The sequence below is a fragment of the Armigeres subalbatus genome, chromosome 3 (genome assembly GCF_024139115.2).
Source record: "Armigeres subalbatus isolate Guangzhou_Male chromosome 3, GZ_Asu_2, whole genome shotgun sequence".
In the NCBI taxonomy this organism is placed as follows: domain Eukaryota; kingdom Metazoa; phylum Arthropoda; class Insecta; order Diptera; family Culicidae; genus Armigeres; species Armigeres subalbatus.
The window spans coordinates 18,753,897-18,780,721 of NC_085141.1; the positions used below are offsets into that span (position 1 = coordinate 18,753,897).

Sequence of the window (26,825 nt, forward strand, 5' to 3'; positions counted from 1 at the left end):
TGTTTTTGGATGTTTCTGCATAATTTTTTGCATATAAACTTCCAACGAGTTTAGCACCGCCCAAATGTTGACCGATTTGGCTGAAATTTTGTCCAGAGCATCAGGGTATCAAATAGAACCGAATAAGAGGGCGGCCCATCAAAAAAATTGGAAAAAGTTTTTCCCATACTAATTTGAGCCACCCTAATGACCAGTGATATATATGATCGCCAAAAATTGCACTTGTGGGTCCACCTAGATTTAGAAATGTAAAAAGGGGAAGATCGAGGGGGGAGAGTTTGCATGTGCATAAAAGTAAAACTATTTCCCTTTATTTTAGTAAAAATTCCAAGCAAAAACCTCTAAAACCTTCGAAATTCATGGTTTTCAAAATTAAAAGTTCGTCCATTTACGGCATTTACGAGTTGAGTGGAATTTTCTTCCATAAACCTGTTTTTCTCCGTGCACGGTTAGGGCCCTGAATTGCCCTTTTTTGGTTAAGCTTTGTTCTAGTTCTCGTTCGCTGGTGTACTTGGTGATAGCTTTGGTCCCCTCCGAAACGGGAGCAGAATCCCTCAGCCGCAATATATCCGCAGATGTCGTTTGTAAAGCTGTTCACGATGCTTATCGCCTTCGACGAGACGGCAGTTTCCAGGTGGACCTGCTTCAACACCTTGTAAATGTAGATGGTAGTTTTGTATGCTTAGTGGCTTCCGCTTCAGTTGTCCTTGCCGATGTTTATCTAAGACTTGTTGTCTCTTCGCGTTACAGCTGCCGTGGCAGCAGCCATCGTCACTGCCAGTATCCGATTGCAATGGAGGCCGAGGCTCCGCCCCTTTGGTGACCGCTACAATTGGTGTTCGCTGGCTACGCCTTCCGTTCGTTTGATGCCAGTATTCCCGAGTGAAACGAGGGTCAAGGCATTTTCTTCAAAGTGCAAATCATAATCGTTTGGCGTCGGTGAAAGTGTTCGTCGGAGGGAGAATATGTATTTGTATGGATGGTCTATCGTGTTTCAGCAGCAAATCATCGATTGGCGTCAGAAGCAGTCATGTAAAGTTTTCTTTCAAGATTCTGATATGGGATTCTATCTGTTCGTGATTGGGAAGGCGCACTGTTAAAAACAAAGCGACTCTTTTCAGAATCAGAAAGTTTAGCTGAGACGAATTTCCTTGAGTGCAAATCGTAAGGCGACGACAGAAAGTTGCCGCCGATACCAGAATCACAAGTGCTCGTCGGAGGAACACGCCACAAAAATTGATTCGCATGGATGGTGCCTACCGCATTTCAGCGGCAAATCATCGAGTGGCTGACGTTGGCATCAGTAGCAGTTTAGTAAAATTTTAGTTCAAGATTGTGAGACGCTGCAAAAATGTATTCCCAAGGACGTTGTCTATCGCATTTCGGCGGCAAATCATCGTCATAGTCAGTAACCATATTCATAATTTTAAAAACTTTATTTTTTACACTTTACGTAGTTCTGTGTCTTATTGGGGGTCGTGTCTCGGATACAACATTCGTTTCGCAACAGGAGAGAAGAAAGAAGCAGCAACAAAATATGTTACACAGAAAAAATAGCAGTTCATCAGTTTGTGAATAGATATTGAAAGACATAACCACAAAAGCTCTAGAAACTGTAAACATGAAAAAATCAAAATAAAAGGTTATATTTAAGCTCAGTCATTTGACTACCGAATACTTTCAGTAATCTGAGATGAAAGAAACTACTTTCAACTCTTGAGATAGTATTAAGGATGGCGTGAACCTGTGGATAATGTGTGTCCACTTTTCCCTATTACAGTTTCCTAAAAATAGAGAACCTCTCTTTCGCTAAAATGGTTATAAATTAGTACCTTCAACCATGTGGTTACAAACCACTTGCATGCTCCGCAATTTTCACATCACCAAACAACATACAATTAACTCCATCATCGATACCAATCTACGTAATTGAGCGGCATAAGGTAGTTGTTTTACTGCTGTTGCTGATGTAAAGCGCCACCATTACTCAAGATACCACGTAACTTATCCGACGAAAGCCAACACTTGTAATGCCATCACGTTCTCGGTAAATCCCTCAGAATACCGGCAGCAATGGAAAGCTTTTCCCATCGCGCAGTAAACTGGTAAGAAAAATGGTAATTATCATAATTGCTACTTGTCGAAAAAAAAGCCACGTGGCAACAGAAAAATACCAACACTTTTTATTCGCGAGTGAGTTCCCCTCGGCTGACTTTGTGACTATGCCTCCATTCCGGGCTTGTTATAAGCTGGTAACTGTGGCCTAACGATTTAACCACTTCCGACTGCCGTAAACAGCACGAGGCGGATGTAAGAAGTGGAAGCGAAACAACTGAACCGGTGCCACTATAACTAAGGACTCGGGTCTCTCAATCATTTCAGATTAAATGTGAGTATCTGAAAGTCGAGTTTAATTCTCGTTAATTTGTTGCTTTTCTGAATGAGCTTTTTGTCTGGTTTTTATCTGTTTTTCAATTCAACATATTTAGAGCATTTGAAGAACACAGTGATGAGACAGTTATTGCAGTTCGACTATGGCAACAGTAATAATGCAGCAAAGAAGAAAGTGTTTCCTCTGAAGTTACTCATGTGGAGCTCCTGCATACGTCTACATCACTGCACATGGGTACTAAATTCAATGCAGAAAGTAAAGAACAAAATCAACTTGTCGCTACCGCTTCCTTCTGAACATAAAATACCAACAGCGCAGCAATGCAGTTAACAAAGTAGAACTTTGAAACGCACTGACTTTCTCCCTGCACATCATAGAGTTGGGAACGGACGCTTATTAAAAGTTGCCCCATAAGTTCGAATTTGGCCGACTCCACTGTATGCACTAAGAACGGCTGTTTTCGTCGTGTACAGGAACGGTCTCACCTCCTTCCAGGGCGTTCCCGTTTCTCAGTAAGTTTCAAGTAAGAGCCGTCCTCGTGCTTGTTAATATGCGCACTGCCAGTTGGCGGTTGGCCGGGAAATGCACTGCACTGCCGCTGGCAGCATCGGATACAATGTGATGAAAAGTTACCACCGGGGTCATTATTATGGATGGTGACTTGCAGTTGTTTTCCTCAGTCTCAACCGGGTAAGAAAGCAGGAAGTGGTGACACCGAAAAGGCGAAACGAAAAAAGAAGCTTAATCACAGCGACACATTTTTCTGCACCGTTTGGGAGAATTATGTAGCTTTAATGCGTAACATGTAAAGCATGGCGAATGTTATTAGCTTCGTTTGGCAAATAAAACGAATGTATTATATCTTCTAATCATATCAGTTAAATGAACTTAAAATAAGTTTTCAATTGCTTTTCGAAGTTTTCGATTTAAATACAATAATTATATTTTACAATAATGATATTTTATGCAAAGGATTAGTGCAATTCGGTTTTGAGTTAATAAACTGCTTATAATGACTTTAATTAATTAATGTAAGTAAATGAGTATCATCTTAGGAAATGTTATTAATCGTTTAGCGTAATCGTCATTAAATCTTCAACCAAACTCGAATTCCATCTTACCAGTGAAACGAATAGTATTCCAAATCCACATCACGAAGCGGGTTTTACTCGTATTCTGAAATGAACAGAAACAGAAAAAATGAATGTCAGAAGTGTGAAAACTCCATCTAATTATTCCATCTATCACTCAACAAGCGAACGATCGTCCATCAATCAATCAATCCATCATTCATTTCGTTTATCCCATGAATCAACTTTTCCACTCCCGATCATTCCTTCGCGATGCCCTCCGTAGACTGAAAACGGGACTGCCCACCCACGCTACTAGTTGTTCGTTAAACTTGCGTCTCCGTCACGTACCGAAGGTGGTGCTGACAAACATATCTTTTTTTTTCAGTAGGTGATGTACCTTCTTCACAAGCCTGTAATCGATTTCCACTGACGTCGAATCGGAAAGTCAACAAATCCACTCCAGTCAGTCCAAGCCGGACTCGAAGTCAAGTCCAGGACGAGGTGACCATTAAAGGTCAAAGTCCTTGGCCCGGTTTGAGTTTGTTTGAAAAATGAGTTTACGTACAACACTTTTGCCGGACTGGGCTCTTTCGGCAACGAGCGCACGGCTAGATCTAGGCCTCAACCAGAGTCATGTTGACTGACGTGGGAAGAGAGATGGCCATCATTTGGAGCTTTCACCGGAAACGATGTTTTGATGAATGGATTCAACTGAACCCAACCGAACGCACCCCCTCATACACGTTCATCATTTGAACAGTGGGATGAAATACAAAGTTCAATGTTGGGCAAGGATGCCAAAAAAATCTTTTTGATTCTGCTTCACTTTTTATTTTCTGCATTCATTTTACTATTCCCATCCAATATGTCGTAGCCACTTTAATTCAAGTAAATTCGAATCCATTTTCAATCGGATGTATTACCAATTTTATTCAGATTTCATTCCAATTCCATTCCAATTCCATTCCAATTCCATTCCAATTCCATTCCAATTCCATTCCAATTCCATTCCAATTCCATTCCAATTCCATTCCAATTCCATTCCAATTCCATTCCAATTCCATTCCAATTCCATTCCAATTCCATTCAATTCCATTCAATTCCATTCCAATTCCATTCAATTCCATTCCAATTCCATTCAATTCCATTCAATTCCATTCAATTCCATTCCAATTCCATTCCAATTCCATTCAATTCATTCCATTCAATTCCATTCCAATTCCATTCCAATTCCATTCCAATTCCATTCCAATTCCATTCAATTCCATTCAATTCCATTCAATTCCATTCCAATTCATTCCAATTCCATTCCAATTCCATTCCAATTCCATTCAATTCCATTCCAATTCCATTCAATTCCATTCCAATTCCATTCAATTCCATTCCAATTCCATTCAATTCATTCAATTCCATTCAATTCCATTCCAATTCCATTCAATTCCATTCAATTCATTCAATTCCATTCCAATTCCATTCAATTCCATTCAATTCCATTCAATTCATTCAATTCCATTCCAATTCCATTCCAATTCCATTCAATTCCATTCCAATTCCATTCAATTCATTCAATTCCATTCCAATTCCATTCAATTCCATTCAATTCCATTCCAATTCCATTCCAATTCATTCAATTCCATTCAATTCCATTCCAATTCCATTCAATTCCATTCCAATTCCATTCCAATTCCATTCCAATTCCATTCCAATTCCATTCCAATTCCATTCCAATTCCATTCAATTCCATTCAATTCCATTCCAATTCCATTCAATTCCATTCAATTCCATTCAATTCCATTCCAATTCCATTCAATTCATTCCAATTCCATTCAATTCCATTCCAATTCCATTCCAATTCCATTCAATTCATTCCAATTCCATTCCAATTCATTCAATTCCATTCAATTCCATTCCAATTCCATTCAATTCCATTCAATTCCATTCCAATTCCATTCAATTCCATTCCAATTCCATTCAATTCCATTCAATTCCATTCAATTCATTCAATTCCATTCAATTCATTCCAATTTCATTCCAATTCCATTCAATTCCATTCAATTCCATTCAATTCCATTCCAATTCCATTCCAATTCATTTCAATTCCATTCAATTCCATTCAATTCCATTCAATTCCATTCCAATTCCATTCAATTCCATTCCAATTCCATTCCAATTCATTCAATTCCATTCCATTCATTCCATTCCATTCAATTCCATTCCAATTCCATTCCAATTCCATTCCAATTCCATTCCAATTCCATTCCAATTCCATTCCAATTCCATTCCAATTCCATTCCAATTCCATTCCAATTCCATTCCAATTCCATTCCAATTCCATTCCAATTCCATTCCAATTCCATTCCAATTCCAAACGACCCTTTCGACCAAATGACCTATTCGGCCAAATTTCTTTTTCGACCAAATATCCTATTCGGTCAAATGTCCTATTCAACCAAATATCCTATTCGGCCAAATGACCCTTTCGGTCAAAAGACCCATTCGGAAATGAACCTTTCGGCCGAATGACCCTTTGGGCCAAATGACCCTTCCGTCCAAATGATCCTTTCAGCCAAATGACACTTTCGGCCCAATAACTTTTTCGGCCAAATGACACTATCGGTCAAATGACCCTTTCGGCCAAATGATTTTATCGGTCCAATGACCCTTTCGGCCAAATGACCCTTAAATGAACCTTTCGGTCAAATGACTTTTTCAGTCAAATGACCCTTTCGGCCAAACAAACCTTTCGGCCAAATAACCCGTTCGGCCAAATGATTTCTCGGCCAAAAAAACCATTTTGGCCAAATTACCCTTTTGGTCGAATGACTCTTTCGGCAAAATGATTCTTTCGGCCAAACAACCCAAACAAATGTCCAAATGGAATTGGAATGGAATTGGAATGGAATTGGAATGGAATTGGAATGGAATTGGAATGGAATTGGAATGGAATTGGAATGGAATTGGAATGGAATTGGAATGGAATTGGAATGGAATTGGAATGGAATTGGAATGGAATTGGAATGGAATTGAATGGAATTGGAATGAATTGGAATGGAATTGAATGGAATGGAATGGAATGGAATGGAATTGGAATGGAATTGAATGGAATTGGAATGGAATGGAATGGAATTGAATGGAATTGAATGGAATTGAATGGAATTGAATGGAATTGAATGGAATTGGAATGGAATTGGAATGGAATTGGAATGGAATTGAATGGAATTGGAATGGAATTGGAATGAATTGGAATGGAATTGAATGGAATTGGAATGGAATTGGAATGGAATTGGAATGGAATTGAATGGGAATTGAATGGAATTGGAATGGAATTGGAATGGAATTGGAATGGGTGGAATGGGTGGAATGGAATTGGAATGGAATTGGAATGGAATTGAATGGAATGGAATGGAATTGGAATGGAATTGAATGGAATTGGAATGGAATTGGAATGGAATTGGAATGGAATTGGAATGGAATTGGAATGGAATTGGAATGAATTGGAATGGAATTGAATTGGAATGGAATTGGAATGGAATTGGAATGGAATTGGAATGAATTGGAATGGAATTGGAATGGAATTGGAATGGAATGGAATGAATGGAATTGGAATGGAATTGAATGGAATTGGAAGGGAATTGGAATGGAATTGGAAGGGAATTGGAATGGAATTGGAATGGAATTGGAATGGAATTGGAATGGAATTGGAATGGAATTGAATGGAATTGGAATGGAATTGGAATGGAATTGGAATGGAATTGGAATGGAATTGAATGGAATTGGAATGGAATTGGAATGGAATTGGAATGGAATTGGAATGGAATTGGAATGGAATTGGAATGGAATTGAATGGAATTGAATGGAATTGGAATGGAATTGGAATGGAATTGAATGGAATTGGAATGGAATTGGAATGGAATTGGAATGGAATTGGAATGGAATTGGAATGGAATTGGAATGGAATTGGAATGGAATTGGAATGGAATTGGAATGGAATTGGAATGGAATTGGAATGGAATTGGAATGGAATTGGAATGGAATTGGAATGGGTGGAATGGAATTGGAATGGAATTGGAATGGGTGGAATGGAATTGGAATGGAATTGGAATGGAATTGGAATGGAATTGGAATGGAATTGGAATGGAATTGAATGGAATTGGAATGGAATTGGAATGGAATTGGAATGGAATTGGAATGGAATTGGAATGGAATTGGAATGGGTGGAATGGAATTGGAATGGAATTGGAATGGAATTGGAATGGAATTGGAATGGAATTGGAATGGAATTGGAATGGAATTGGAATGGAATTGGAATGGAATTGGAATGGAATTGGAATGGAATTGGAATGGAATTGGAATGAATGGAATGGAATTGGAATGGAATTGGAATGGAATTGGAATGGGTGGAATGGAATTGGAATGGAATTGGAATGGAATTGGAATGGAATTGGAATGGGTGGAATGGAATTGGAATGGAATTGGAATGGAATTGGAATGGAATTGGAATGGAATTGGAATGGAATTGGAATGGAATTGGAATGGAATTGGAATGGAATTGAATGGAATTGGAATGGAATTGGAATGGAATTGGAATGGAATTGGAATGGAATTGGAATGGAATTGGAATGGAATTGGAATGGAATTGAATGGAATTGGAATGGAATTGGAATGGAATTGGAATGGAATTGGAATGGAATTGGAATGGAATTGGAATGGGTGGAATGGAATTGGAATGGAATTGGAATGGAATTGGAATGGAATTGGAATGGAATTGGAATGGAATTGGAATGGAATTGGAATGGAATTGGAATGGAATTGGAATGGAATTGGAATGGAATTGGAATGGAATTGGAATGGAATTGGAATGGAATGGAATGGAATTGGAATGGAATTGGAATGGAATTGGAATGGAATTGGAATGGAATTGGAATGGAATTGGAATGGAATTGGAATGGAATTGGAATGGAAGTGGAATGGAATTGGAATGGAATTGGAATGGAATTGGAATGGAATTGGAATGGAATTGGAATGGAATTGGAATGGAATTGGAATGGAATTGGAATGGAATTGGAATGGAATTGGAATGGAATTGGAATGGAATTGGAATGGAATTGGAATGGAATTGGAATGGAATTGGAATGGAATTGGAATGGAATTGGAATGGAATTGGAATGGAATTGGAATGGAATTGGAATGGAATTGGAATGGAATTGGAATGGAATTGGAATGGAATTGGAATGGAATTGGAATGGAATTGGAATGGAATTGGAATGGAATTGGAATGGAATTGGAATGGAATTGGAATGGAATTGGAATGGAATTGGAATGGAATTGGAATGGAATTGGAATGGAATTGGAATGGAATTGGAATGGAATTGGAATGGAATTGGAATGGAATTGGAATGGAATTGGAATGGAATTGGAATGGAATTGGAATGGGTGGAATGGAATTGGAATGGAATTGGAATGGAATTGGAATGGAATTGGAATGGAATTGGAATGGAATTGGAATGGAATTGGAATGGAATTGGAATGGAATTGAATGGAATTGGAATGGAATTGGAATGGAATTGAATGAATTGAATGGAATTGGAATGGAATTGGAATGGAATTGGAATGGAATTGGAATGGAATTGGAATGGAATTGGAATGGAATTGGAATGGAATTGGAATGGAATTGGAATGGAATTGGAATGGAATTGGAATGGAATTGGAATGGAATTGGAATGGAATTGGAATGGAATTGGAATGGAATTGGAATGGAATTGGAATTGAACATTCCAATTCCATTCCAATTCCAAGGGTCATTTGGCCCAAAGGGTCATTCGGCCTAAAGGTTGAATAGGACATTTGGCCGAATAGGTAATTTGGCCGAAAGGGTTGTTTGACCGAAAGAATAATTTTGCCGAAAGAGTCATTTAAGGGTCATTTGGCCGAAAGGGTCATTTGACCGATAGTGTCATTTAGCCGAAAAAAATATTGGGCCGAAAGTGTCATTTGGCTGAAAGGATCATTTGGACGGAAGGGTCATTTGGCCACAAGGGTCATTTGGCCCAAAGGGTCATGTGGCCCAAAGGGTCATTCGGCCGAAAGGTTCATTTCCGAATGGGTCTTTTGACCGAAAGGGTCATTTGGCCGAATAGGATATTTGGTTGAATAGGACATTTGACCGAATAGGATATTTGGTCGAAAAAGAAATTTGGCCGAATAGGTCATTTGGTCGAAAGGGTCGTTTGGCCGGAAGGGACATTTGGCCGAAAGGGTCGTTTGGCCGAAAGATCATTTGACCGAAAAAGTCATTTGGCCGAAAGGATCATTTGGACTCCGATTTCCGATTTTATTCCGATTTCATTTAAATTCTATTTCGATCTTTTTCAACTCCATCCCTGTTTTTTTTCGCTTTTATACCAATTCAATTCCAATGCCTTTGCGATTATCCATACATTCCGATGCCATTCCGATTCAATTGCGATTCGATTCTGATTCAGTTCTGATTGATTTCCGATTCAACTCCAATTTCATTCCGATTTATTTTCGATTTCATTCCTCTTCCATTTAGAATTATTTCTGACTCCATTCCTATTCCATTCCGATTTCTTCATGATTCCATAATTAGGCCGTTACAAATATTTAATTAACTTTTTGTCCTACTGGTCTCCGAAAGGTCAAGGGGGGGATAATAAAAAATAAATATTAAAATGAAAAAAATCAAAAAACTCCTCAAAATATTATTGTTTGGTAAAAAAATCGGAGAGGGGGGGGGGACAAAATAGATATTAAATATTTGTATCGGCCTTATTTTATTTTGACTTCGTTGAGATTCAAATTCGACTCCATTCCGATTCTATTCCAATTCCGTTTAAATTCCGTTCCAATTCCTAAGCACATTTTCCACATTTGGCACCCCTGTTTCTGAAGCAACATTTTTCCCATCTACTCCGGTACGTGACCGGGCTTGTATTGCTGTGTGTTTTTTTTTTTCATTTTCGCCTTTATATGCCGGTTCCAAACAGACATGATGCGTTGATGGGAATATTCTGGGCGACGAATTGTAGACCGAAAACGTTCTGCGGACGTGGATGGCCAACGGCTTCATAAATCGTTCCACAATTGGGAGCCAATGTCCTTGTGGAAGGACGTCCGGATCGAACCCAATATTGGAATGGACCTCATCGATATGGGCACCGTGGGAACGGGACGGCAACGAAAGTAGAATTTATGACCGAAAGCAATTTAGGCAAAGTAGGATGTGATCGAGGATGGTCATAAAAGTGTGATTGAAATCATTGGAACTTATTGAAGTGGGACTTGGAGAGCTGCGGATTGGAAGAAGGGCCGGTCGTTAAATTAGAACGACTGCATTCGATTCTTCGAAATGTACGATGATTAGCAGAAAAATGATTACAAGTTAGCAATCTGGGTGATGCTTTTCAAATTCAAAGTCATTTTGACGGAAAAAGAACCAATGAAGTCGGTAAATTCATTGTTTCATAACGTCTGATCTCTTTATGATGCAAAACGGATCTCCTATTTTCCTTATTTTATCGCATGACAAAAACACCTTAATCCACCTATATTCCACGTTTTAGTTGCAACCGAACCCATCTCATCTGGCACAATTTCAGACTGTCGTTCGATTGTTCGACTGAACAAAAACCCAACCCAGCCGACCGGATTATGACCAGATCAGCCGTCATGTCCCTTATCCTGGCTTTGTTCTGTGAATCCTTGGCGCTCCCCATCTAGTTATGTAGGTATCCAATTCAAATTAACCAATTCTTGCCGCAGCTCACCACGTAACCCTCATCAGGGACGACGACAACTAGAACGGGTGCAAAATTATCGCTTGACAAAAGGGACAGCAATGAGCAAATACCAGGAAAAATTGAGAACTTTTTCCCCTTAGTTTTATACCGCCCCCTCATCGAAAGGTTCCGAGCCGACACAATGGGCGATTGAGAAAGTTTCCATAACAAAGGATATTTGCAAGAGAATAATGGACTTAATCCTTTTGCTCGGGTGGTTTTTTTTTGTAATGCGGTGTTTTACGATGCGATACCAGGGATCAGATCCGCAGCGTTCTGCTCCGGTGGTGATTCGTGGAGGTCAAGAGAGGGCCTGGGTCCGGGATGGCGTACTGTCGAACCGGTGATACCAACCAATGTATTTTACAAAGTATTTTACATTGTTGATTTTCAAGCTTGTTAGATAAACGATTAAAAGCTATTGCTTGGGGCTTCATTCAAACCTTTGATTCGCAAGAGATGCTTAATTCAGATTACATTATGCATAGCTACTCATGGTTATCACATGTAACATAATTCAGGTGATTGAAGAAAATTGGAGTGTTTTGAATATCACACGTTTACTAAAAGAATTTCTTCGTATGTACAGGTGAGCAATTTTCTTTTCCAAAGAATTATCATTATTGAATGAAAGCTTTTCTATCAACCGTCTAAGACGAATTTAGTACTCTCCATTTAATTACACTAATTATTTTGTTATCTTTGCATGGAATTAAATGGAGAGTACTAAACTCGTCTTAGACGGTTGAATACATTCCACTAAAAAGGGCTTAAAATATTCTTCTGAGCTTTTCTATGTATTCCAATGTATCATGTGCAGGATACTTGGGGTGCACAATGCCCATGTAGTCTAGAGCAGCGGTTCTCAACCTTTTTCTTGAGAGGTACCCCTTCGAACTTTCGCATTGTTCGAGGTACCCCCTATTTTTGCTGTAAATGAAAATAAACGTAACTCACGAGATCCATGAAAAATGGACCTTGATAGCTAACGGGATATATGGCTCTCCATAAGTTGGGCTGACATTTTCATTATTCTGTGAAATTTTCCAATTCAAATTATATCATTTAATAAAATATCAAGCTTCCGAATATATTGAAAGTAGGCTTGCGAGCCACTTGAAGGGAGGTTTCTAAATCTTTTGAAGGGAGGGTTCTGAGCCCCTTTAAAGGCGGCTTTTTAGTCTCTGAGCCTCTTTAAAGTAAGCTTCTAAGCCTCTTGAAAGAATAATTCCGAGCCCTTTGAAGGGAGGTTTCCAAGCCTCTTGAAAGGGGGCTTCCGAACCTCTTGAAAAGAGTTTCCGAATCTCTTGAAAGTTGGCTTCCGCGCCTCTTGGTAAAAGGCCAATGAGCCTTGAAGGGAGGGTTCCGAGCCTCTTTAATAGCGGCTTTTGAGCCACTTAAAAGGAAGCTTCTTAGAATGTTGAAAGAACGCTTCTGAGACTCTTGAAAGCACATTTCTCAGCCTTGTGAAAGGAAGCTTCCGGGCCTCTTGAAAGGAGGCTTCCGGGCCTCTTGAAAGGAGGCTTCCGGGCCTCTTGAAAGGAGGCTTCCGGGCCTCTTGAAAGGAGGCTTCCGGGCCTCTTGAAAGGAGGCTTCCGGGCCTCTTGAAAGGAGGCTTCCGGGCCTCTTGAAAGGAGGCTTCCAGGCCTCTTGAAAGGAGGCTTCCGGGCCTCTTGAAAGGAGGCTTCCGGGCCTCTTGAAAGGAGGCTTCCGGGCCTCTTGAAAGGAGGCTTCCGGGCCTCTTGAAAGGAGGCTTCCGGGCCTCTTGAAAGGAGGCTTCCGGGCCTCTTGAAAGGAGACTTCCGGGCCTCTTGAAAGGAGGCTTCCGGGCCTCTTGAAAGGAGGCTTCCGGGCCTCTTGAAAGGAGGCTTCCGGGCCTCTTGAAAGGAGACTTCCGGGCCTCTTGAAAGGAGGCTTCCGGGCCTCTTGAAAGGAGGCTTCCGGGCCTCTTGAAAGGAGGCTTCCAGGCCTCTTGAAAGGAGGCTTCAGGGGCTCTTGGAAGGAGGCTTCCGGGCCTCTTGAAAGGAGGCTTCCGGGCCTCTTGAAAGGAGGCTTCCGGGCCTCTTGAAAGGAGGCTTCCGGGCCTCTTGAAAGGAGGCTTCCGGGCCTCTTGAAAGGAGGCTTCCTGGCCTCTTGAAAGGAGGCTTCCGGGCCTCTTGAAAGGAGGCTTCCGGGCCTCTTGAAAGGAGGCTTCCGGGCCTCTTGAAAGGAAGCTTCGGGCCTTTGAAAGGAGGCTTCCGGGCCTCTTGAAAGGAGGCCTCCGGGCCTCTTGAAAGGAGGCTTCCGGGCCTCTTTAAAGGAGGCTTCCGGGCCTCTTGAAAGGAGGCTTCCTGGCCTCTTGAAAGGAGGCTTCCGGGCCTCTTGAAAGGAGGCTTCCGGGCCTCTTGAAAGGAGGCTTCCGGGCCTCTTGAAAGGAGGCTTCCTGGCCTCTTGAAAGGAGGCTTCCGGGCCTCTTGAAAGGAGGCTTCCGGGCCTCTTGAAAGGAGGCTTCCGGGCCTCTTGAAAGGAGGGTTGCGGGCCTCTTGAAAGGAGGCTTCGGTGGCCGCTGAAAGGAGGCTTCCGGGCCTCTTGAAAGGAGGCTTCCGGGCCTCTTGAAAGGAGGCTTCCGGGCCTCTTGAAAGGAAGCTTCCGGGCCTCTTGAAAGGAGGCTTCCGGGCCTCTTGAAAGGAGGCTTCCTGGCCTCTTGAAAGGAGGCTTCCGGGCCTCTTGAAAGGAGGCTTCCGGGCCTCTTGAAAGGAGGCTTCCGGGCCTCTTGAAAGGAGGCTTCCGGACCTCTTGAAAGGAGGCTTCCGGGCCTCTTGAAAGGAGGCTTCCGGGCCTCTTGATAGGAGGCTTCCGGGCCTCTTGATAGGAGGCTTCCGGGCCTCTTGAAAGGAGGCTTCCGGGCCTCTTAAAGGAGGCTTCCGGGCCTCTTGAAAGTAGGCTTCCGGGCCTCTTGAAAGTAGGCTTCCGGGCCTCTTGAAAGGAGGCTTTCGGGCCTCTTGAAAGGAGGCTTCCGGGCCTCTTGAAAGGAGGCTTCCGGGCCTCTTGAAAGGAGGCTTCCGGGCCTCTTGAAAGGAGGCTTCCGGGCCTCTTGAAAGGAGGCTTCCGGGCCTCTTGAAAGGAGGCTTCCGGGCCTCTTGAAAGGAGGCTTCCGGGCCTCTTGAAAGGAGGCTTCCGGGCCTCTTGAAAGGAGGCTTCCGGCCTCTTGAAAGGAGGCTTCCGGGCCTCTTGAAAGGAGGCTTCCGGGCCTCTTGAAAGGAGGCTTCCGGGCCTCTTGAAAGGAGGCTTCCGGGCCTCTTGAAAGGAGGCTTCCGGGCCTCTTGAAAGGAGGCTTGAGCGCCTCTTGAAAGGAGGCTTCCGGGCCTCTTGAAAGGAGGCTTCCGGGCCTCTTGAAAGGAGGCTTCCGGGCCTCTTGAAAGGAGGCTTCCTGGCCTCTTGAAAGGAGGCTTCCGGGCCTCTTGAAAGGAGGCTTCCGGGCCTCTTGAAAGGAGGCTTCCGGGCCTCTTGAAAGGAGGCTTCCGGGCCTCTTGAAAGGAGGCTTCCGGGCCTCTTGAAAGGAGGCTTCCGGGCCGCTTGAAAGGAGGCTTCGGGGCCTCTTGAAAGGAGGCTTCCGGGCCTCTTGAAAGGAGGCTTCCGGGCCTCTTGAAAGGAGGCTTCCGGGCCTCTTGAAAGGAGGCTTCCGGGCCTCTTGAAAGGAGGCTTCCGGGCCTCTTGAAAGGAGGCTTCCGGGCCTCTTGAAAGGAGGCTTCCGGGCCTCTTGAAAGGAGGCTTCCGGGCCTCTTGAAAGGAGGCTTCCGGGCCTCTTGAAAGGAGGCTTCCGGGCCTCTTGAAAGGAGGCTTCCGGGCCTCTTGAAAGGAGGCTTCCGGGCCTCTTGAAAGGAGGCTTCTGGGCCTCTTGAAAGGAGGCTTCCGGGCCTCTTGAAAGAAGGCTTCCGGGCCTCTTGAAAGGAGTCTTCTGGGCTATTTTAAAGAAAGCTCCTGACCCTCTAAAAAGTAGGGCTTCCGAGCCCTTTGAAGGCGGCTTCCAAGCCGCTTGAAAGGAGGCTTCTGGGCTTTGGAAAGGCTTCCGGGCGTCTTAAAAGGAAGCTTACGGGTCTCTTGAAAGGAGTTTTCAGGGCCTCTTGAATGGAGGCTTCCGGGCCTCTTGAAAGGAAGCTTCCGAGCCTCTTGTTTGGTTGCCAATTAATCCGGGTAACGTTGGAGGAATGCCTCCGAGAAGAACAAATTGTCAGTCGTCATCAGGCAGCCGCGACGGTAAGGCGCGTTCCCCAAAACGCCACCGTATGGGCTGCGGATCTGGCGACTGACGAGGGTTTGGTGGAGGGGCTGGGAATCGAACCCATGACCATTCGCTTATAAGGCGAACGTGTAGCCAACTACGCTACGGGACCCCCTTACACTTGAAATTGTTGATGTTGAAAATGAAGCATTTTTTAAGTAGTTCATACATCAGAATGACATGCGCAATCAAATTCATCGTGAATATTGAGGTTGTAGAAGCTTAAAATAAACGTGCCTCGGAATTATCGTATAATCACATGAAAATAGGAAATTAAATAATTATCCAAACTGCTCAAAACATTTCAATTTCAAATAGTTTGTTATAAAGTAATCGTGCTTCTATCAAAAAACTTCAGAAATAATTTAATTCCACTAATGAATAGTCTATTTGATGGTAATTGATGTATTTTTTTCAATCACGGCTATGACGTTGATCATTATTTCAACATGGCGACATTCCTTTTTATGAAAACAAAAAATCTGGTGATAAATAGCTCAATGGCTTTTGTGATAACCTCAATAATTCTCCTAGGTTACTTCATGACCGTTTTAAGCTTGTTATAAAACTTTGTCATGATTACACTTCCCCACAACAGATGGCCTCCGGTTCGATGCGGGAAGCACTTTTGCATCCTACGGGCAACGATGCCAAATCTGTGGAAATTAAAGCTCTCGGCGGATTTGCGGATCCGTATAAGAAATCTACGAATGCTAGTAATTTCCTGAAATTAGTGAACCTACGAATATGTGGAACATTACCAATTCGTATTTTCGGTGTAATTTGTAGCAAATTAATATGTGTGTATGTTACAAGGGCAAATTCTTTAATCAGGAGGACATGTGCATGGGGAAAAATGCAAGAAATATTTCCTCCTTCCCTTTTTTTAGAAACCAGAAACTCGAAATCATCGTGAATTAAAATGATTCTTCATGAAAAGCCGCAATTCAATTAAGTGCATATATTTAACAGCATTTCATATTTATGTGTCTCATTTCCCAAATCAAAATCAAAACTAACATAAGAGTTACAGTTCAATAATTTTCAAATAACCCTGCTCATAGAAAACAAATTACTTTTGAATTGTTTTTGACAAACCTTTATTGGTATTATTGGATAGCACCGGAGATTTGTATGACCAGGGGATTTTTTACTTGTCGTTTTTTTTATTTTTTTATTTTGGAAATGAGAAGCATCTTAAGTTTATCAGAAACACTAAAAAATATACTAACCTCATTATGCATCTTATTGAAAGATTAAATTATAAGTTTTACAGCAACACTGCTTTCCAAATTCAACATGGCGAATATATCGATTCGCGTTGAGTAGTTTTAAAGCAGTGATCCAAACTGGTGTTATGACGCATTTGAAAGCAATAATAAAACTATTATTAAAACTTCAAAGCTAACAAAAAGTTTAGTTTTAAAACATGGTTTATAAGAGTTTTATGGATATCTCAAGAGTGATATAAAACCTTTGTTCGTTAGCATTGTTTATGACCACCATAAAACAATGGGCTTTAATTATTCCCATAATAAAACCTTATTAAAATTCATATAAAACCCAACGGTCACAGAATTGTTACTTGGGTATTGACCCTCTTAAAAGTAGGGCATCCGAGCCCTTTGAAGGCGGCTTCCAAGCCGCTTGAAAGAAGGCTTCTAGGCTTTGGAAAGAAGGCTTCCGGGCGTCTTAAAATGAAGCTTTCGGGCCTCTCTTGAAAGTTGGCTTACGTGTCTCTTGAAAGGAGGTTTCAGGGCCTCTTAAAAGGAGGCTTCCGGGCCTCTTGAAAGAATGCTTCCGAGCCTCTTGAAAAAGACTTCTTAACCTTTTGAAAAAAGGCTTTTGAACCTCTTGAAAGAAGGCTTCCAAACCTCTTAAAAAAAGTCCTCCGAATCGCTTAAAAAGAAGGCGTCCACAAATTACGTAACGCTTCGAGGGTGAGGGGTTTGGTCAAAGTGTGGCGATCCATATAAAAATTTCAGATGTTTCATATAAAAAGTGTGACATAGGGGGGAGCGGGGGTTGAAAATGCCCAATTTTTGCGTTACGTAATTTATGAATCTTCTCTAAGAGGCTTCCGAGTATCTTGAAAGGAAGCTGATTGGAAGAACATAGCAAATAGTTTTGAAAATTCAACGACGTGTAAAATTGCAGTCGATATTCAATTAAGTTTGACTGAATTTTACAAGCAAGAACAATTTAAATTTATTTCGATTTAAAAGAACAGTAGGATCGATTGATTGTTACGCTAATTTCCATGTTCCAAATATGTGCATGGAAATACATTAAAAACCACATATTTTATTTGTGAATGCTTCCTAGCTACTTGGAATATGGCTTAAGAAACGTTAAGAAACGTAGAAGAATGCTTCCAATCCTTTTCCAACGTGGCAACCAAGCTATTTAAAAAAAAGCCTTCCTGTCTTTCAAACGGAGGCTTCCGAACCTTTATACTATAGATTTTAGTTCAGAAGCATATTCTTAACATATTATTCAACATTTTATTTCGATCAGGTAGATTGCATTGAAGAGTTTTTTTTAAATTGGTAATTCGAAGTTTTGTCCTTCTGATCTTTTGTTCCGCAACCTTTCATACACTGTGCTGATTGTTGAAGGCAGGATTCAATTGACTTTGATTTATTGATCGCCAAGCAAATTATTTACAAGTTTAAGACAAAGTTATGATATAAAAAAATACACAAGTATCAACACTTTATAAATGAGTTTCGATTGGATTTGATATACGTCCGCCATTACGGATTTTTGTTCGAGGTACCCCCTAGGACCAGCGAAGGTACCCCCAGGGGTACATGTACTCCAGGTTGAGAACCGCTGGTTTAGAGTGTTTCCCATCCGATAAAATCCTAGATGGAACCGATAATTGAACTTGCTATGAAGGGGTAATCTTATAGTGGAAGAAATAATGATATTCAAGAAGAAGGCTGTTATTTGTTTAATTTATAAAATTGATCTTATTTGCCTAATTTGCACAATTCGTCTAATTTGTCTAGTAGGTATTTCTTATTTTCCCGATTAAGGCAATTGGAGCAGCTGTTTTGTATTTAATTTAATGTCTGTATTGATTTTATCAAGTCGTTAAATCCGCCCCTTCCTTTCCTCAAAATTGTAATTCATCTCAAGTAACTGTGTCGAAAATTCTGCCGAGATTCCTAGTAATTAACTCATCGCCACTCCTCTGTCTTTTCCCGTCGTCGTTTTCGGAGAGAATGACTGTGATTGACTGACTGGTTGTCGGTGATTCGCTCTCCAGCTCAGCTTGTTGGCTTGTTGCGAATCGATTCTGTGTAATTATAGCCTCCCACCATTTCGGAACAAAATATTCGAGCGCGCGCGAACTCTTTGAATGATTGTTTGAGTTTTCGAAAAGTCCTTCCTTCCAGCCAGATGAAGCGTTCGAAACATCTGCCGTTGCCGCTCCAAGCAAAGGAAAAGCGCAGTCAGCTCTTTGTTTCACTGCACGCTTAAAATCAATAACACAGAGATGTGCTTGCATCACACAAAACGGACCTAATGTGGAACATTCCCTAGATGAGCGATAGTTACACAGCCACAAAAATAGCTCGTGTGGTTTTATTAAGGCTTGGATTTCAATATTTTCAACAGTATTTGGTTCCTCATGAAACAAGGAATCTGTACAAACGTTTACATGTTGAAAAGGACCGTTATCACGACTACGAGGCATTTTTGTGCCTGTGTAACTGTCGCTCATCTAGGGGATGTTCCACATTAGGTCCATTTTGTGTCATGCAAACACATCTCTGTGTTATTGATTTTAAGCGTCTGCCAGTTGTCAATGAAAAAGAGACTGGGAACAAAAGAGGAATTGAAAGGATGAGTATTGTGTTTCCCTTTCGCTTTTTATGAACACACTCTTTAATTAGTGAAATGAAAAACGTGACAAATTAAAATAGCACGAACGAAGTTCGAGCTACCACTGACTGTTGCAAACATGAATAAGGCCGCAAGACAACACGAAACATGATAATGATGAAAGGTGTTATAATTATTCAAATATTTGTTGATTACTAGACTATACTTTTCAAAATGCGCATTTCTAACCTTTCCTTTTGCTATTCATCTTATTGCAGTAAGTTGGTTAAAGAAATAAATTAATAAAGTCTTTCATTTTGACTTAAGACAGTTAACCAACTGAAAACAAAACATGGACCGCGAATACGAACACAAATATTTTAAATTTCGGTACAGGCATTTGTGGTTAATTGATCATTCTTTGCTCTCAAAGGGTATAATATTGTTCTTCTCACAAACGAACTAAATAAAGAGCAGCTCAACCGCAGCCTGGCGTTTCTGAAGTTCATTGAACAAGCAAGGACAAGTTTGCAAACTTCAACTTCTGCAGCATCAAGTTGAAGTGCTGAAGTTATTAATCATGCCCCATTGAAAAAAAGCTCATAGTTGTGAAGCTACTTCAAACTGCTTTTCAAAGCGCAATTAATCAACCGATGTCGGGTAATTGTCACACTCCACTTGAAGTTGCCTTGGTTTACGTCGCCCTCGCCTCGGTGTGGTCTTGCTACGAACCAGCCAATCCGTCGTCCGGCAGGAGCTGATTAAACCATCAGGCCCCTGCTGTTGCTGCTGCTGCTGCTAATCATCATCTGTCCCTGAGCAAATTTGCAGAGCCTTCGGGTGTGCGTCAGACCCTTGTCAAAATTTCCATCAGTCACCAGCACCACCAATTGGCGGTTGACTTTCATCGGAGATGGGCACCCAATCGATTCCGTCCAGCGCCAATCAATCCCAATCAGGTCGATTCCCCTGGGCTACCTGTGCCTGTGGTTGACAAACGCATTATGGAAAATCTTAGATGTTTCACTTTACCCGAGCGGTGCGGATAGGATTAAGGATATGTGGTACTTGTAAATTTCGCGACCCATTGTCACAAACACTTTTAGTTTTTATTTGCTCATGATTTCAGTTTTCTGTCTCTAAGATGTGCGTTAGGGTGGCTCAAAAAACACTTTTTCAAATTTTTTGATGGGCCGCTCTCTTATTCGGTTCTATTTGGTGCCCTGATGCTCTGGACAAAATTTCAGCCAAATCGGTCAACGTTTGGGCGGTGCTAAACTCGTTGGAAGTTTATATGGAAAAATGTATGCAGAAACATCCTAAAACAGTGAATTGCAGTTGGACGGCACAATTTACGATCAAGAACCATGATACTCATTCAGATCTTGTAGAATTAAATACAGATTGTTATGCTGAAAACCGCGAGAAGATTAGAGTTTATTAGGCAAAGATATTAGCATTTTAGTGGAGTGTTGTAGGGGTGAATTTATTTCTTTTCAAAGGTAAAAGAAACGAAATTTGCTCAAACCCCACATCATAGAAATGCTAATAACTTAGCCGGGCAAACTCTAATCTTCTCGCGGTTTTCTGTATAACGTTCTGTATTAAATTCTTCAAGATCTGAATGAGTATCATAGTTCTTCATGGTAAGTTGTGCCGTCCAACTGCAATTCACTGTTTTTGGATGTTTCTACATACATTTTTGCATATAAACTTCCAATGAGTTTAGCACCCCCCAAACGTTGACCGATTTGGCTGAAATTTTGTCCAGAGTATCAGGGCATCAAATAGAATCGAATAAGAGGGCGGCCCATCAAAAAAATTGAAAAAAGTTTTTTTCATACTAATTTGAGCCACCCTAATGTGCGTGCTTAGAGTAATCTAAGAGTTTAGCAAGCCGCACCTTTTTTGCTTTGATCATTTCGAATGAAGTGATTTTAACGGGAGTATCCGTTTTGTTTTAATACCCTCAGTTGAAAGATATATTTGAAAGCTTCAAATTATTCATCGCTAGATGAATGCTTGCAAAATACAGAAGACATTGGAAGAAATGTAATTTTTGCATAAGAAAAAAATAAGAAATAATTTGAAAAATCTAAATTTCATTTAGAAACAAATACTTTACAATTTTTGAATAAAGAAATTCAATACTTTTTACAAAAAGATGACAGTGAGCTATTATTAGTTGTCCCAAAATTAATGATTGATAATATAATTCGAATTTGTCATGACAATCTTGGTCCTTGTTTCAAGTATGAGAAAAATAGTATTTTCAGTGAAATAAGGAAGAAGTTTTCTGTTCTCAGTTCTCAGTTCACTTTTCTCTTTTCACTTTTCACTTCTCACTTCCTACTTCTCATTACTACCTAATTGCAATCTTAAGTCAATTTTTTTAACTTTCTGGCCAAATGGCATTCGGCCAAACGATATTCGGACAAATGGTCTAACACCGCGCTAGTGTACGTTACCACGCGGACGATCGGCTGATGCAGACGACGAAAGAACTTCGCGTTTCTTGAGTTCCCCAGGGGTTCTTGAGCCTGAGCCGATGTGGATGGGAAGGGTGCGCGTCGCTATTGTGGCCTTTTCCGACGGTTCGTCCACACCTATGCAAGGGATTCATAGATGTTCAGCTTTTCTGGTCGACTCTTTCGAGGTCCTCGGATGCTCGGGGTTGGCCACGAGGGCTTAGGTAATAAATACCTATGGGTCCTAATTAGGGGAATTGGAAGAGAGGATAATGTTCGAGCTAACCGGTCCACTCACATATTCCCATACTTGATTCATGCTTGTTCTCCATGCAAGCAGACTTTCACCATAAGCCTATTTGGAGCACTATTACAAGTCTACACTTCGAATAATCATATAGGCTAAAAATCACTGAACTTTGTAGACTTCCAGAAACATCTATCTAGTATGCTGGTTGGTTTGGGAAAGAAATTGCCTTTCCTCTAGGACCGGTAGCTGACACCCAATGTCCCATCCCTTTTCCAAAAGCTCCTTGCCTTGCACATAATCCGGCGTCTAAATTTTCGTTCAAATCCCAGATCCCAAGTTTACATTTGTTTAGTGTATGTCAGATGTATCTGGGCCCTCCTTAGCCGTGCGGTAAGATGCAAGACCATGCTGAGGGTGGCTGGGTTCGATTCCCGGTGCCGGTCTAGGCAATTTTCGGTTTGGAAATTGTCTCGACTTCCCTGGGCATAAAAGTATCATCCTGTTAGCCTCATGATATATAAATGGTAACCTGGCTTAGAAACCTTGCAGTTAATAACTGTGGAATTGCTTAATGAACACTAAGCTACGAGGCGGCTCTGTCCCAGTGTGGGGATGTAATGTCAATAAGAAGAAGAAGAAGAATGTCAGATGTAACTTATTTTTATTAGAACCGTTTTATCGATTCGCTGTTTTAAAACTTGTTTGATGTCCTAAGCTAATTTTTTATAGTTTAATCCTTGTATTGTTTTAAGAGTTTACTATAAGATATTCATTATTCTCCTCTACGCTCAATTACTATCCAATAGTTATAGTACAACTAGTTGACCCGGCAGACGTTGTCCTGCATAGTAGGCGAAAAAGCGCGCCCTAAGCTGCCCACGCAAAGTTTCTACACGAATCTTAACTTTAGGTTTTCACAATTTACTCACTTTACTCGTGGTTTTCGTATGAGGAAATATCATATAAACCCGTCGGAAACTATAAAGAATGTATCTGCTGAAGGAATGGAAAAAAAAATCATACAGTTTTCGTTTTTGAGCGGATACGAACAGGTTGTATTAATTAATTTCTCGCTTAGTCTGAACTTTCACAACTTTTTATATACTACCTGAATTTTCTTTGATTTCTTGTGATTTTTTTCATGCGAATAATTCATAGTGAGCTAAAGGTCTTAATCGACTGAAACCCATCCGTGTAAAAAAGTAGTATGCTGTTCGTCTCTGGCTCTTTTTTTGTTGCCTCTATCGCTCTGCTTCGACTTCTTCCCTAGGGTGGAGATACCTAAACGGTAACAAGGATTAGTCTAGTCTAGTCTACACATACACAGCCAGTTCGTGAAAGAATCCTGGAAAGTGCTAGACTCGACTACGTCTATCGCTTTTCTTGTCATTATTAACGTTACACACAAACAACGACAACAACAACAACAACAACAACAAGGATTAGTGTTAAAAAATTATTTTGAGCTTTTTAGTGGAATGTCTTCACTTGCCATAAGACAAGTTTGTACAATCCCATTTAATTCCACCACTTAATTGTACCTTGACAGATACGTACTTCGATCTCAACAGTAAGGTAGTCTTCAGTGCCTCTTACTTGACTCGACTTAGTCTCGACTAGTGAGTGTATGCTCTCCTCCGTCTTGAGCCAAGACACTTATAGTGGTCGTGGTACTTGAATACAGCGGTTCTCAATACATCAACGGTTGGCAACGCGCTTTTCTACGACCAAACAAACTATTAAATTGAAGCCCACCTTGCAGATTACCATTTGGCCGAACAGGTCTTGAAGCCGAATACGTCTTTTGACCGAATAGGTCATATGGCCGAATATGTCATTTGGTCGACTTGATCATTTGTCTAAATATGTCAGTTGGCCGAAAAGGACATTTTGCCGAATATTTCATTTGGCCGAATAGTCATTTCACTGTGAAAAGTGATCAGTGTGAAGTTAGAAGGGAGAGGCCCTTAACTCGCTCTTCATTCCACACTGCTCATTATTCCAAATGGTTCTTTTTCCGAAACGACCATAGAGGCCAAACAGCATTTTCGGCTAAATGACTCTAGTTACATCCAAACAGCTGTTTGGCATTCGATGTTATTTATTTAGGTTTATTACTGCGACAATCATGCTCTTCATAAGAAAATTATTTTGAGCTTTTTAGTGGAATGTCTTCACTTGTCATAAGACGAGTTAATACAATCCCATTGAATTCCACCACTTAATGCTCTTCAGTTTAGTTATACGCATGCATTATGATCCAACTTCTAGCTGTTGTCAAAGTATTTTGAAGCAGGTTAAAAAATCTAAATATGTACTGAGGGAACGGTTCGGCTCTTTATCCCATAGCTCCTATTCCCATCCCATCAAAAACAAAGCAATGAAAAGGAATTTGTTTTTTTTTTTCATTTTTTGTGTGATTTTTTTCACCAGTGAGCACGCGTGTTAGCAAACAAGCGACGAGATTGGTTCTGTATTTCTTTGTTTTGCGATAAGATGAATATTTGTTCAGTGAGATGGAAAACGGAACAGTTCCCCTATATTGTTTTGGTTTAGGGTTATTTGGCCGAATTTCGTTTGTCGAATGTCGTTTGACTGAATGCCATTTGGTTTGAAGGGTCATTTGGTCGAACGCCATTTGGGCGAATGCCGTTTGGTGGAATAGTTGAATTTTGTTTTTATATTAAGTAAAGTGAGAAGTGAATAGTGCACAGTGAGAACAGAGAACTGAGACATGGGATGCCTGATGAGTACAAAGCAGTGAAAAGTGAGTAACGAGAAGTGAGAAGTGAGATGCAGGAAGAAGGAAGTAGAAAGAAAATAAGATAGAAGGAAGAAAGAAGAAGAAATAAAGCAGAAGGGAGAAGGAGGGAGGCAGAAGGACGAAGGAAGAAGAAAAAAGAAAAAGGAAGAAAAAAGGAAGAAGAAGGATGAATGAAGATAGAGGTAGGAAGAAGAAAGGAGGAAAAAGGAAAATGAAAAAAGAAAGAAAAAAGGGGGAAGAAGCAATAACTCTTTCACTTCTCTCTTTTCATTTCTGATTTATCTATTCACTTCCTTCTTCACATGTCTAATTTCTCATTAGATATGAGAAATATTCAATTCCTCACTGCTTGCTTTACACTTCTTGTAATTTTCACTACTTACCCCAAGTAACCGTAAGCATTAAAATAAGCAGTACGTGCGACTATAACGCTATCACAGGGCTAACAAACTTTCTACTGGCTCTATAATAGCCCTATATAGCCGAAAAGGCGAAATAAAGTGCTAATGGTTACCTGGGACTTCTCATTACTCACACTTTTCTTAGCTCAAAATCTATAAAAATTATCATTCGGCCAAATGGCCGGCACCATTATTTTAAATATTAGTTTATTAAGAAACTACGTGGCTTGTTTAAACATATTAGAGAAAAAAAAAACATTAAAGCTTTTTGATGTTTGTAATATTTGTCATGATCAGTGTTGGTAAAAACTCAATTTCTCAAAATTCATTCATAATTCAAATCAAGCGCGAGGCAAACCCCAACCGACTCATGGCCCATAGAATCGTCCATGATTCGACTCGCGATTTGCATCATTGCATGATTTTAGCGTGTTCTTCGTTAAATTCATCGAAATACCTTTCTTTACTAAAACAATGGACAATAAATCCATACGTAAAAATAAAATACGCATCGATTGGGTTTTGACATTTTTTGGAGCGAAATCATATTTTGTCGAATGAGCGAAACGATGCGATTTTGCGTGAAAAACTCATGCGCGATGCTCTCCCTGCAGAATCGCAAGCGAGTGAGTCAGCTCGCGCATGAGGCTTTGGTGAGTGAGATTTGAGCATGTTTCTACCAACACTGGTCATGATAAAATACGTCTTCAAGTCGTTTTATACCTATAAATATTCCTTTCGAAAGAATTGGCTTCATATGAGATCAATTGGCATTTATAATTTGTAAAATACAAATCAGTCGTACACTTACTACGTAAGCAATTTTTCTTGGATTTTCGACCCCCTTCCCCCATGTAAGATTTTTTTCATACAAATGATTTTTTATTTATATGGTGCGTAAGAAAACGACAGATCCCCCCTCCCCCAATAAGTGCTTACGTAATATGTGTACAACCCCTAAACACCACATTCCTGATCGAAAAAAACAAAACAAAAAAGTTGATAGTGAAGTAGTACGAGCTGAAAAAAATATGTCCACAAAAAATATAGCCTTTAAATATCCTCATGCTTACACATTTTAGCTGCATCAATCAACTGGAAAGCGAAAAAATGGATGAAATAAGTCGGTGCGTAGACCCGACGGCAGTCACTTGAAACCGTACACTTTTCGTTCATAGTAGCACGGGAATGTGCATTATAGATTGTCTTCGACCGATAAAATGTTGTCATAAGCGATAACTAGCGGAGTAACTTATTCTCTACTTACGTGTTTTGAATGATCAATCGGAATTCTGAACTTCTGACTTCCACTCACGCATTTTTTTTTTGAAGAACTGTCAATTTCTTTCTTATTACGGCCATCTTATATGTTAAAAATTACCAACCGGCATTTGTACCAGTCAGTCGATCAAAAACATTAGCAGTTCAGCACGTAAATCAGCTTCATAACCGTAACATGTAAACTGCAAATCAAACATAATTTATTTTCGAAAAATAATTGTAAAACTGGTTTTACTAAGAGCGCATTAGCTAAATAGTGTGCTCCGTGGCCGTGCAGTTGGTGATGTCAGTCGTCGTCTAGA

General features: G+C 40.6%; 1 protein-coding gene across 1 annotated transcript in view; it reads right to left on the reverse strand.

Annotated features, from left to right (window-relative positions):
* LOC134219303 (uncharacterized) overlaps positions 1-26,825 on the reverse strand; it is a 621,614-nt gene that overhangs the window by 486,654 nt on the left and 108,135 nt on the right. The window contains exon 2 of the mRNA XM_062698024.1: positions 3,514-3,568. The gene's annotated coding sequence lies outside the window, so the exon portion shown is untranslated. The remainder of the gene's footprint in view (positions 1-3,513; positions 3,569-26,825) is intronic.